This window comes from Hyperolius riggenbachi, chromosome 2 (assembly GCF_040937935.1).
Source record: "Hyperolius riggenbachi isolate aHypRig1 chromosome 2, aHypRig1.pri, whole genome shotgun sequence".
NCBI lineage: Eukaryota > Metazoa > Chordata > Amphibia > Anura > Hyperoliidae > Hyperolius > Hyperolius riggenbachi.
Window position 1 is genome coordinate 310,785,674 of NC_090647.1, and position 12,715 is coordinate 310,798,388.

Consider the following 12,715-nt stretch of genomic DNA (forward strand, 5'->3'; position numbering starts at 1 on the left):
CCCCCCCCCCCCCCGGGTAATCCCATGAGTGTTGCTCCCCTTCAACCCCCCCCCAGCAGCGGTGTCTCTTTAATGATTTCCCTACCCCCCCCTCCATGCTGTGATCGGGCAGCATGGGGATTTACAAAGGTGATTTCCCACCTAATCTTCTTCCTGCGCGGTGATCGGCTCCCCTCCATTTAGTACTGCTGACAGCCTCTATGTGCAGAGTGGATCAGGTCCCGGCTTGATGACGGCATTAAGCCGGGACCCGATCCATTCTGCACATAGAGGCTGTCAGCTGTACTGAATGGAGGGGAGCCGATCACTGCGCAGGAAGATGATTAGGTGGGAAATCCTCTTTGTAATTCCCCATGCTGCCCGATCGCAGCATGGAGGAGCAGGGGGTGTAATTACAGGGGATCGGGCGTGGGGTGGGGGGATCGGACCCCCGGGAGGCCATCCAGGATTAGTGTAGTTAGAGGGAGGGGGGTTGATGAGCCCAGGTGCGTGCTAGCACGCACGCTGTGCTCATTTAAAGGGGACAACTTATATTCATGTCATGTGGCTTTCAGAAGCCACTTGCAATGACGTGAATATACTGTAGTTAGGATATGAATTGGTTAATCTGCCCCAGTATAGGGATGGATATGCACTTCTCTTAACTGCAGTGCAGCTCTAGAAATCCACGCTAAACTGCGGCTATTACGTAGGATTTAAGAACATTCTTATTATCATGCAGAACTGTTCTCCCTGCTGGTTAGAACAGATTAAGAAGAAAAAACTGTCGGTAATGCGTTGATAAATCTCCTCCAATGTTTCTCTTTCAAGGTTGCCAATTTGTTTTCTACATGGGGACCAGAAGATGCAGCAGAGGTAATAAAGGCAAAACAATTATTCTCTAGTTACAGTGCTGTTAACTTGGTGGTTGATTGACACCTATCAACACTGAAGCTTCAAACTAAAATAGCAGTGTTATTTAAATGCAGTTTTGTTGCCCAGAAACCACCAACCAGATTGTAAGTAAGTTCTTCCTCCTTCCTTAAAAAGTGTAAGGGCCTGTACACACAAGCTGCAAAGCGCTGCTTTTTTAAAATCACATGCGTTTTTTAAGTGCAAGGTCTTTTGAAAAATCAGGAAAATCGTGATGACCTGTATGCAGTGGTACAATGCAATTTTAAAATAACGAAAAACGCAGTGACTGCTGCGCTGTTTAAGAGCTGTTCTTGAAAAAAACAAAAAATGCAATGTAACAGTAGAAAGCAGACGATGCACCATCCACAATGCTTAAAGGTTTATTTGTCCACCATCACCAGCACAGGAATAATAAACAGCATACAAGTGAAGGCCTAACAGCCATTTCGCGGCAACCCGCTTCCTCAGAGACCAATGTCACAATACACAAACTTGCCAATGACCTTAAATACTCTAAATGTGTATATCTTACCACTCCCCACCGGTTGTATGCCGTCCTACGATAGAAAAAGAAATCTACAGCGCAGCTAATCCCTATCGAGCATCCGTCGTCTGTTGGAACAGATTTGTGGACGACATACTGATTGACTGGAAGGGAGATCGTCCAGAGTTTGACAAATTTCTTGGACACATTAATAAAAATCGATTTGAGATGCAATTTACAGGTGTATGGGGAGGTGATGAAATTGAGTTCCTGGATTTAACTATCTTTTCAAAGGATGGCCAGCTGTTAAGTTGGGGTCATAGAAAAAAGACAGCAACCAATTCATTATTGCAGTCTAATAGCTACCACCCTCAACATACCCTTGATGCTATCCCATATGGGCAGTTTTTAAGGTTAAAACGGAACAACAGCCTTGAGGCTGATTTTCTGTCCCAAAGCTATGAATTAGGCATCAGACTTCTAACCAAAAACTACCGCAAAGAGCTAATTATAAAAGCAATTCTGAAGGCTAATGGGAAAAATCGTAGGGAACTAATTTGGGGAGAAGGGAAGAATAGGTTCCAAAAAAGAGCTAGAAATCAGGAGAATATCCAAGAAACAGGTAGTAACAGGGTCACAATGGTGTTTAACTATACACCAATGGCCAATCAAATTCGTAATACCATTTACAAGCATTGGAAAATCTTAAAGGAGGACCCCTCCCTTAGTCATTTGGCCACCTCAAAGCCCCTTCTTACATTTAGATGAGCTAGAACAATTGGTGATATAGTAACATCGAGTGAGCTACGAGAAGTCAGGAAAGAAAACTGGCTACAAAAATACCGCACCAAAGGTAATTATATATGCAGAGACTGCAACCATTGTGATCAGTTCATCCCCGGGAAATGTGTCCAACTTGGGGGAGAGAAAATCGTAATTGGGGACTATCTGCACTGCAAATCCACATTTGTGGTGTACGCAATTATCTGTCCCTGTCAGAGGTACTATATAGGAGAGACGACTAGACAGCTGGCCACCAAGTTCCAGGAACACGTGAATTCTCTCCGCACAGGAAAAGGTGCGGGCAGATTCATTGCCCATATGAGACAGGAACATAGTGGTAAAACAGATGGTTTAAAGTTTACATGTCTTAAGTGGGTCCCAATCACCCATAGAGGGGGAAATCGGGAACAAATTCTACGTCAGGAGGAAGCAAGACTTATTTCCAGGACAGTTGCGCTTTATGCTGGTGGTTTGAACAAAACAAATGAACTGTATTGGTTTTTAAATCCATATTAATTCAGGTGACCTTTGCCAGGTCTGAGGCTCACTAATAAGTGATTTTAATGCATGTGTTGTAATTGTTATTTTAATTCATTGTTTCCTGTCTCCTTATGTCTTATAGGTGCCGCATCCCCACTGTGTTTATGCCTGTTTCCACGCAGTACACGCATCACGTCAGCGCGTCTACGTGGACACTCAACAATACTAATCCCTCATTGGGCGAAGGCCCAGGTTGGGGATTGGCTAATGCTGCTCACACCTGACCCCGAAAGGGGGCGGAACGCATCGCGGAAGTGAACGCGGCTCGGCGTCTATCGTAGGATGGCATACAACCGGTGGGGAGAGGTAAGATATACACATTTAGAGTATTTAAGGACATTGGCAATTTTGTGTATTGTGACATTGATCTCTGAGGAAGCGGGTTGCCGCGAAACGGCTGTTAGGCCGTCACTTGTATGCTGCTTATTATTCCTGTGCTGGTGATGGTGGACAAATAAGACAAATATTGGATAGCGCATCGTCTGCTTTCTACTGTTACATTGGAATACTTCTTCAAAACGAGTGCACACCACAGGAGGGTCCAATCACCTTTGAAGGTCCTTGGTGCATTTGGTGCAGACATTGCAATTTCTTTTTGTTCATAAAATATGCAATGCATGCAATTTTCATTGTGTTTTTTTGGTAAACAGTCAGGAAACCAGGAAAAGATACCCTCAGCAAAACTGCAAAAAAAAAAATCGCAAGTGGTACGGTATTTTTATTGAAAAACACAATTGCATCGCACTGCGTTTGCGATCGTGTTTGGTGATTTTCAGTGTGTACAGGTCCTAACTCCCACGCCGCACCTTTAGTGTTTGGCCTTTAGCATTTGTCACATGACACAGGCATCCTGGGAGAGAAGATACAGGGAGGAGCGCTGTGATATGGAGAGACAACACAGAGGGGAGGCGTACCTGCGGACAGGTGAGAGTTAGCTCCACTGACAATACCTGGGAGGAGCAAATTAAATGGGGGAGACCTGGGGGCCCAGAGGCTCCACAAATTTTCAACAGATTTCATGCTGAAATGATCAGATTCTCAGATTCAATCCAAGACGGAATTATCTGATGATCGATCTGGTGCCTATCTATTAGTTTATGGCCACCTTTAGTTTACATGCAGTATTGCAGTGCAACAGAACGCAATCTAAAGCTATACTTTCTGAAATTCTTACACTAGAGAAAACAGTGAACAAAACATGGTAATCATTCTTGCAGTCCCACCCTCAACAGACGTGTTCCAGCATCCAGGACAGCAATCTAAGTGCCAGCAGGCTGAGTGAAGATGTTTGCCATTACCCAGCACAGGTTGAAGTCTACGTTACCTGTTATTAAAGCATAGGTGTGTTAACAATGAGTTTTATAAGCTGACCATATGTGCAAAGTACATGACAAAAACAAATTGTTAAGTATTTGTTTTCTTATTTTGAAAGTTTTGTGTGTTGACTAGCCCAGCTCCCAGCTGACATTTCTACAGCACAAGATTTGCAGCAGAAACAAGAAATATGTTTGACTGCAATGGGAAACAAGCAAATCACTGCCCAGACATGAGCCCTGGGCAACAGTTTTATCTCTCACAGAAAAAGCTGTTCTGGGTAAATTGAAGACTACCTCCCAACATTTTAAACTAAGAAACCGGGACACTGGCCACACCCCTAACCACACCCCCAAGACACGCCTACCATCGGTTTTTGAAGATTTTTTTTATTATTAATATTTATGCCCTTATTCTTTTTTTTTTACTAAATATACCCTCATACACCCTGCCCGTGGGTGGGAAGGAGGGTAAGGGTGCCCGTGGGTAGGGAGGAGGGTGAGGATGGGTGCCAAAAAAAGATCCAAGTCCCGGCGGCAGTGGGCAGCAGTAAAAAAAAATGATCGAGGCGCCAGCCGCGTGTGGTATGCGGGATGCGGCCATATCATTACTACCTCCCTCCCTCCTTCCCTTGAGATCTGCCCCCGTGTCCCCATTAGCAGAGTGTGCAGCGAGCGGAGTGGGCTGTCATCTAACCTGCGTCCATGCACGCATACCGATGTCTTTATCCAGCTTCCTGCTTCCTGTGACGTCACAGGAAGCAGAGTGAAGCCGGACATTGGTACGCGTGCATGGACGCAGGTAATGACAGCCCGCTCCGCTCGCTGCGCACTCTGCTAACGGGGACACGGGGGCAGATCTCAAGGGAAGGAGGGAGGGAGGTAGTAATGATATGGCCGCATCCCGCATACCACGTGCGGCTGGCGCCTCGATCATTTTTTTTTTACTGCTGCCCACTGCCGCCGGGACTTGGGGGGCTCATACTGTGACAGCGGGAGAGCCCCCCCAAATCGTGACAGTCCCGACGAGATCGGGACGGTTGGGCCCTCTGTGCATGGCACATGTGCTGAATCTAATATTTCAGAGATTTGTTTGTAAGTACCCAAGCTCAGAGGACATCCTGAAGCAGTCCAGGAAGGTGTGTGGGCATTTCAGGTGGTCTTTCATGGCCATGGCACGCTTGGCCGATATTCAGCGGAGAAACAACTTGCCAGTGAGGTGCTTGATTTGCGAGAGCCCGACTCGCTGGAATTCAACGCTCCTGATGTTTAACTGCCTGCTACACCAGGAGAAAGCTGTCAACCAGTATCTCTACAACTACAGTAAAAGGACATGCTCTGGGGAGATGGGGATGGTCAGGCCGAAGTACTGGACACTCATGCGAAATGCCTGCAGGCTCATGCGGCCGTTTGAGGAGGTGACAAACATGGTGAGTCGCAGTGAAGGCGACATATGATCCCATATGTTTTCTTCCTGGAGTGTGCCATGCGTAGAGTGGTGGATCAAGCTGTGGAAGAGCGTGAACAGGAACAGGAGGAAGAGTTGTCGGATCAATTCTCAGCAGAACCAGATGTTTCCTCAACACCTGCGGCAGCACAGAGGGGGGAGGAGGAGGAAGAAGAGTCGTGTGGAGAAGAGGAGTCAGATGATGAGGAAGGTGTTTTTTTTTTTGAGGAGGAGGTGGAAGAACAACTGCAGCAGGCGTCGCAGGGGGTTTGTGCTGCTCAACTTTCCCGTGGTATTCTTCGTGGCTGGGGGGAGGAGGAGAACTTACCTGACATCACTGAGGAAGAGCAAGAGGAGATGGATAGTATGTCTGCATCCAAATTTGTGCCGATGGCGGCTTTCATTTTGTCCAGCCTGTTGAGGGACCCCCGTATAAAAAAACTCAAGGGGAATGACCTGTACTGGGTGGCAACGCTACTAGACCCCCGGTATAAGCACAAAGTGGCAGAGATGTTACCAACTCACCTGAAGGCAGAAAGGATGCAGCACATGCAGAACAAGCTGGCAACTATGCTTTACAGTGCGTTTAAGGGTGATGTCACAGCACAATGTAATAAAGGTACCACTGCCAGTAATCCTTCTCCCATGTCCACGCAGGCAAGAACAGGACGCTCCAGCAATCTCATGGTGATGTCGGACATGTGGACATTCTTTAGTCCAACGCCTCGCCTTAGCCCTTCCGGATCCACCCTCCCCCAACGACTCGACCAGCAGGTAGCCGACTACCTGGCCTTAAGTGTGGATGTAGACACTATGAGCAGCGATGAACTCCTGGACTACTGGGTGCGCAGGCTTGACCTGTGGCCAGAGCTGTCACAATTTGCCATCCAACTTCTGTCTTGCCCTTCCTCAAGCGTCCAGTCAGAAAGGACCTTCGGCGCAGCTATAGGCGTTGTCACTGAGAAGAGAAGTCGCCTAGGTCACAAAAGTGTTCAGTACCTCACCTTTATCAAAATGAATGAGGCATGGATCCCGGAGGGCTACTGCCCGCCCGAAGACTAAGACAGTCCCTGAACACAGCATCTCTGCCTGCACCCCGTGTGACTGCCTGCTCCAAGACGAATTTGGTCCCCAGACAGCAATTCTGCCTGCAGGCTGCTTGACTGCCTTCCCCGCCACCATCAACAGGGTCCAGGACTCCAGACGGATTCCTGAATTTTTAAGGCCGCTGCTAGCAGTGTCCGCTAACGAAACCATTAACAATTTTTTCTGGTGTGTGTACATGCCTGCCTAATTTTTCTGGCTGCACTGCAGCTGTAACAACAAAACAAAATGCATGTACATGTGACAATTCCCCTTTGTGATCGTTACCTTGCCTGGGTGAAGGGGCTAGTGTATCACAATGAAGAAATGACCGCCGGCGTTATGAGTGTCTCGGAGGAGGGGGGCACACCCAAGATAAAAAGGTTGTTGCTTCATTGTAGACAGACCAAATTCGATCAGCTGGACAGTCACTGTTGTTCTGTCATTGATCTACCTCAGCCCGGCGACCATATGGGCTTGAAAACCGCTATCGCCTGCACTCTCGCCATGGTGCGCACCAGTCCAGCATGGCCGTCACTACACAAACAGCTGTTTGTGGTGCGTTACACAGTGAGTTAGTGAGGTCTGTCAGTATGAAGCAGTTCACTAATTACACTACCTGATTGATGTATACACATTCAAGATGTTTTTAAGGACTTTAGGCCTCCAATTTAGCATGCAATGTGATTTCTGCCCTAAAAACGCTGCTGTGCGTAAAATCCGGATTTTGCCCCGGGACTTTTGGCGTGTATCCCACTCCGCCATGCCCCCATCCAGGTGTTAGACCCCTTGAAACATCTTTTCCATCACTTTTGTGGCCAGCATAAATGTTTTTAATTTTCAAAGTTCGCCTCCCATTGAAGTCTATTGCAGTTCGCGAACTTAAAATCGGAGGTTCGAGCCATTTCTACACTTAGAAGGAAAAATGAACTGAATAAGGGCCGTTGTCTCATGAGAGAAATTGTTGGACCTAAGGATAAATTTGTGGCTGGTAGAAAAGCATGAGGTTGTTTGCAGGAGGCACACTATGAACTTCAGGTCCCCATCATTTATGAATTGCAAATGTATGCCTGCTAGCATTACGTACATCATTTACGAAGTTTAGCACACTGCATTTTTACTGATCAAAGCTGAAAAATTCAGTCTTTTCTGCTGATGCATGAAAAAATGCTGAATTTTCTATCCATCTCCTGTTCCTCTTATGCAGATAACTGGAACACGTAATGGCAAAGCCTTCAGAAGATTCTGTGTTGCACATTAGTCACAAACAGATTATGTGAGACATGTAACTCTTTTTGACAACCACATGTTATGGGATGTTATGTCCTGTCTAAAGAAGTCCTCTAAAGCTTGCAGGCTCCACTCAGCGTCATGGAATTAAAGTTTTTAGCATATGCCAGATTTCCTTTTTTGCTTTATAGAAAACAAATGGGAATGAGAGATTCTACAACTAATATGCATGTGGATGAAATCTGTTCCATTGCTTTATTCAGATTCCCCTAACTTTCATGCTATGCCAAGCTCTAGGCCTGTTTTGGGTACTTGGTAAATATGCAGTACTATGTTCATGTTTTGTAGAGTATTATGTGTAATTCTATCTGCACACAGCTGCCTGAGTTCTGTGCATTATATAGCTGTAATGTCAGCACATAATAGCAGCCAGTGGGCTACCCAGACCAAGGGCAATATAGTGATAGGCTAACATGCTACTAAAGTACTCAAGCAGCATTACCAATATGAGCTGCCATTGTATGACTGAGTCCCATGATCACTGCAGCCATGCCCAGCACTGTCATGCAGAGGAAAGCTCCAGAAACTACCAGAGCAAGATCATCCACAAGTGCCTGGGGCCTAGTGGGCAACAAAAGGGGCAACTGGCCTTTTTGTTGGACCCCTCTTTACCTCAGCTTACGAAAGAGGCCATGGGGGCCCCAAAGCTACTACCTTGCCTAGAACCCTACTTTATCTTAATCCATCTGTGGAAATTACTGTCTGAAATGCAGTAAACTTGTACAGTAGCTTAACAATAAGTGAAAAGGCAAACATACCCAGACAGGGGTGTGCACACGGAGCCTCTGATGATGCGCAGACAGTGAAACGGACGTTGGATAACCCGTCTTGTACCCTTGCTGCCCCACAGCCTCACCCGTGTCTGGGCACATTTGGCTTGTTAACCGCATTTTGGAAAAAATACTGAACTTCAGACAGTAGTGCTAGGAGTTTTCCTCTTACTCTGCAGAAACTTGACATACTTCTTTGCCCAGCGCAAACTGTACCTCATATGCCTGTTCTCTACTCAGTTTAGCTTCCACTCAGCAGCATTACTCACCGGAACAGCACACAAATTTGCAATATAGCTGGGTGCCTGTTACTGCACTCCTCCATTCTGCCTGGGCTTCAACTCTGTCACTTCTTTATTCAGACTGTTGACAGGAACAGGTTTACTGCACCTCATTCATAGGTGGTAGGGGTACAGTGCTTGGACTTGGCTGTGCCCATTCATTAACTTTTTTTTTTTTTTTTTTTTTAGCTAAGAGCGCCTAAGCTGGGTATTGGTAAGCTGGCTGCTGCTCTCTTAAAGTGAATCTCCAGACTAAAAATCTACTTAGCAGCACTGAAAAGGCTTGGTCTTTCTTTCTCAGAACATTGTTTTTCTTACCCAAGCCTCATTTTTAGCTGCACAGAAGCTCCATCAAAGAAATCTACCTGGGCATTTTCCCCCTAATGCTGTGCAAAGCATGATGGGATTTCTGATGATGTTGTTCTCGTTGCCTAGTGCACGCAGCTGGGTGATCAGGACACAGGACAGTTGGGACTGTGTCTCATGCTCCCTGTCACCTCTTTTCAACCAAAAAGATGGCTGCCCCCATGAAATCACAAACATTTGCCTGTTCTTTTAAAACAGGGTGGATAAGAGATTATATTACCTATCTAATTTAATTAACATAACTGATGTAACTTAACGACAGTATGTTTGTTTAGGCTGAAGTTCCCCTTAAAGCTCCACCTTGTCTCTTAAGCTCCACATTTAAGCAGGTAGCTACAGCTTTACACATGATGTTTTTCATCTGCACAGCAATCACATATCTACCACCAGCACACATGGAGGTTGATTCACTAAAAAACAATAATATTTACATCTGCAGATAGCGCACATTAAGACTACTGGCATTTACACAATTTACATAGTGACTTACACAAATTGCGTAAAGCACCATACACGTGCACCACTTCCATTGTAAGTGGTACATGTATATAGTGTGTTACACAATCTATGTAAGTCGTGTTGATGCCGGTATTGTTAACCTGCACACATTAAAGGGACTCTTAAGTCTCTGAAAAAAAATGAGTTTTACTGACCTGGGGCCCACCTGTATCATGCCCACGTCGACTCCATCAGATGCTCCTGGCCCCGCCGGCAGCCACTTCCGGTTTCAGCAACAGGAGCCGGCAGGTATAGCATATAGCAGCATAGAGGGCGCTATTGTGGCCGGGAACGCGAACAACCAATTACATTCCCAGCCTGTCGGCTCCTGTCGCCAAAACCGGAAGTGGCTGCCGGCGAGGCCAGGAGCATCTGATGGCTTCGGCGTGGGCACGATACAGCTTCAGGGAGCTGCTGTAAGCCCCAGGTGGGTAAAACTCATTTTTTGCAGAGACTTAAAGGGAACCTGTACTAAGTAAAAAAATTTAAAATAAACACATGAGGTAACTTCAAATGAACATTACATAGTTACCTAGCCATCAGTTCCTCTCAGAAGCTCACCATTTTCTTCTTACAGTGATCCCTTCCAGTTCTGACAACATTTTGTCACTCAGAACTGAAATATATCAGTTGCTGTCAGTTACAGCTGAAAGGAGAACTGATGTGTCCACGATTCCCTATAGCTCCAGTGGGCGATGTTACAGTTTAACAGTGTGCTGACTAGAAAGCTGTTATGGGATAATGGCCATTTCCAAAATGGTGGACGCAGAATTTCATTGATCACAGGACATACATGACGCAGGAGAAGAGAAAGACATTGACAAGTAGACTACACAGGAGGTAAGTATGACTTGTGTATGTTTATTTTGACTTTTAATTTTCAGTTCAGGTTTTCTTTAAGTGTCCCTTTAAAGGGAACCTAAACTGAGAGGGATATGGATTTTTCCTTTTAAACAATACCAGTTGCATGGCAGCCCTGCTGATCTCTTTGGCCCCAGTAGTGGCTGAATCACACACCTGAAACAAGCATACAGCTAATCCAGTCTGACTTCAGTCAGAGCACCTGATCTGCATGCTTGTTCAGGGGCTGTGGCTGAAAGTATTAGAGACACAGGATCAGCAGGAGAGTCAGGCAACTGGTATTATTTTAAAAGGAAAAATCCATATCCTTCTCAGTTTAGGTTCCCTTTAAGAACATTCTTTAGCGAATCAATTCATGTTTTCTCCGAGGAGATCATTTTTCCTCTTCTGTTTAAAATAAGTTCTCAACACTCTGCAACTGGAAAAGTACCAAAAAGTAGGTGAAAAGGTATTGTCAAAATTATTCTGACAATGTTCTTGCTTGCTGGTGGATTTAAAGGGATTTTATTGACAAGACGTGACAATATCACATAAGAGAAAAAAGTGATTTGAATAAGGGCCGTGGAGTTTAGCTACACCTCCAAATTGGTTGCATTATAAAGCAACCAAACGGCAGTGGATCCACTCCTGATGGGTTGTTGAACTGTACGGGTCATCCAACCATGTGTGCAGGGTCTTAGGTCATGTTCACAGAGGTGCGTTGCGCTGTAATGACCGCTTTGTAATATGGCCTACTGCACTGCAATGCACCACCTATTTACAGGCCATTGCGGTATAACTGGTTGTGGCATCCTAATGCACCACATGTAGTGCGTTATTGTTAAATGCTCAAGTTCACAGCAAAAGTGAAGCATAATTTTCATCGACTGTATGCTTCACTGTACTCAAGGCAATGCAAGCAAAATATGCGAAGCGGCTGTCCCAAATCAATTGGTTTACATTCCTCCTCTCAAAAGGAACACAATACAATGGCCACTGTGAACATGGCATAAACAGTTGCATGTTGGCTGTGAGCAGATGGGGACAGTGTAATATTAACCACTTCACCACTGAGGGGTTTTACCCCCTGACCACCAGAGCAATTTTCACCTTTCAGCGCTCCTTCCATTCATTCGTCTATAACTTTATCATTACTTATCGCAATGAAATGAACTATATCTTGTTTTTTCCGCCACCAATTAGGCTTTCTTTAGGTGGGACATTATGCCAAGAATTATTTTTTTCTAAATGTGTTTTAATGGGAAAATAGGAAAAATGTGGGGAAAAAAAAAATTATTTTTCAGTTTTCGGCCATTATAGTTTTTAAATAATGCATGCTACTGTAATTAAAACCCATGAAATTTATGTGCCCTTTTGTCCCGGTTATAAAACCGTTTAAATTATGTCCCTATCACAATGTTTGGCGCCAATATTTCATTTGGAAATAAAGGTGCATTTTTTTCAGTTTTGCGTCCATCCCTAATTACAAGCCCATAGTTTATAAAGTAACAGTGTTATACACTCTTGACTTAAATATTTAAAAAGTTCAGTCCCTAAGGTAACTAATTATGTATTTTTTTTAATTGTAAATTTTTGAATTTTTTTTTAATTACAAAAAAAAAAAAAATGGGGAGTGTGGGAGGTAATGAGTTAATTTTTTGTGTAAAAGTCATTTATTTGTATGTGAAAAATGTGTAGGGTGTAGTTTACTATTTGGCCACAAGATGGCCACAGTAACTTTTTGCTTTATTGCGACCTCCAAGCCTCCTTCCGGAAGCTTGGAGGAAGAATAAGGAGGCTGGACACGTGAGTTTCTTCTCACAATGATCGCGCTGCCCATAGGAGAGCAGCGGGTCATTGTGGGGCTTAGATCAACGAACGGGAATGGATTTTCCCGTTCATTGATCTCCGGGCGAGCGGGCGGCGGCGGTTTTACTAGCGGCGGGCGGCGTGTTTACGAGCGGGAGCGCGGACAGCGTCGGGAACGCGGAAAGTACGTGTTTCTCCGTCCCTGGTTTTTAAAGGATGGAAAAAGGGGCGGAGAAATACGTACGCGCGGGGGTAAAGTGGTTAAGACAATATAAAAATACAAGCCAATTAGGCCCGTTCCAAAAACGAGCACTAGA

General features: G+C 45.1%; 1 long non-coding RNA gene across 1 annotated transcript in view; it reads left to right on the forward strand.

Annotated features, from left to right (window-relative positions):
• Window positions 1–249: 249 nt before the first annotated feature.
• Window positions 250–12,715, forward strand: part of LOC137546523 (uncharacterized) — a 43,024-nt gene continuing 30,558 nt past the window's right edge. The window contains exons 1-3 of the long non-coding RNA XR_011026276.1: window positions 250–327; window positions 811–855; window positions 3,919–4,042. This is a non-coding gene — a long non-coding RNA (uncharacterized lncRNA). The remainder of the gene's footprint in view (window positions 328–810; window positions 856–3,918; window positions 4,043–12,715) is intronic.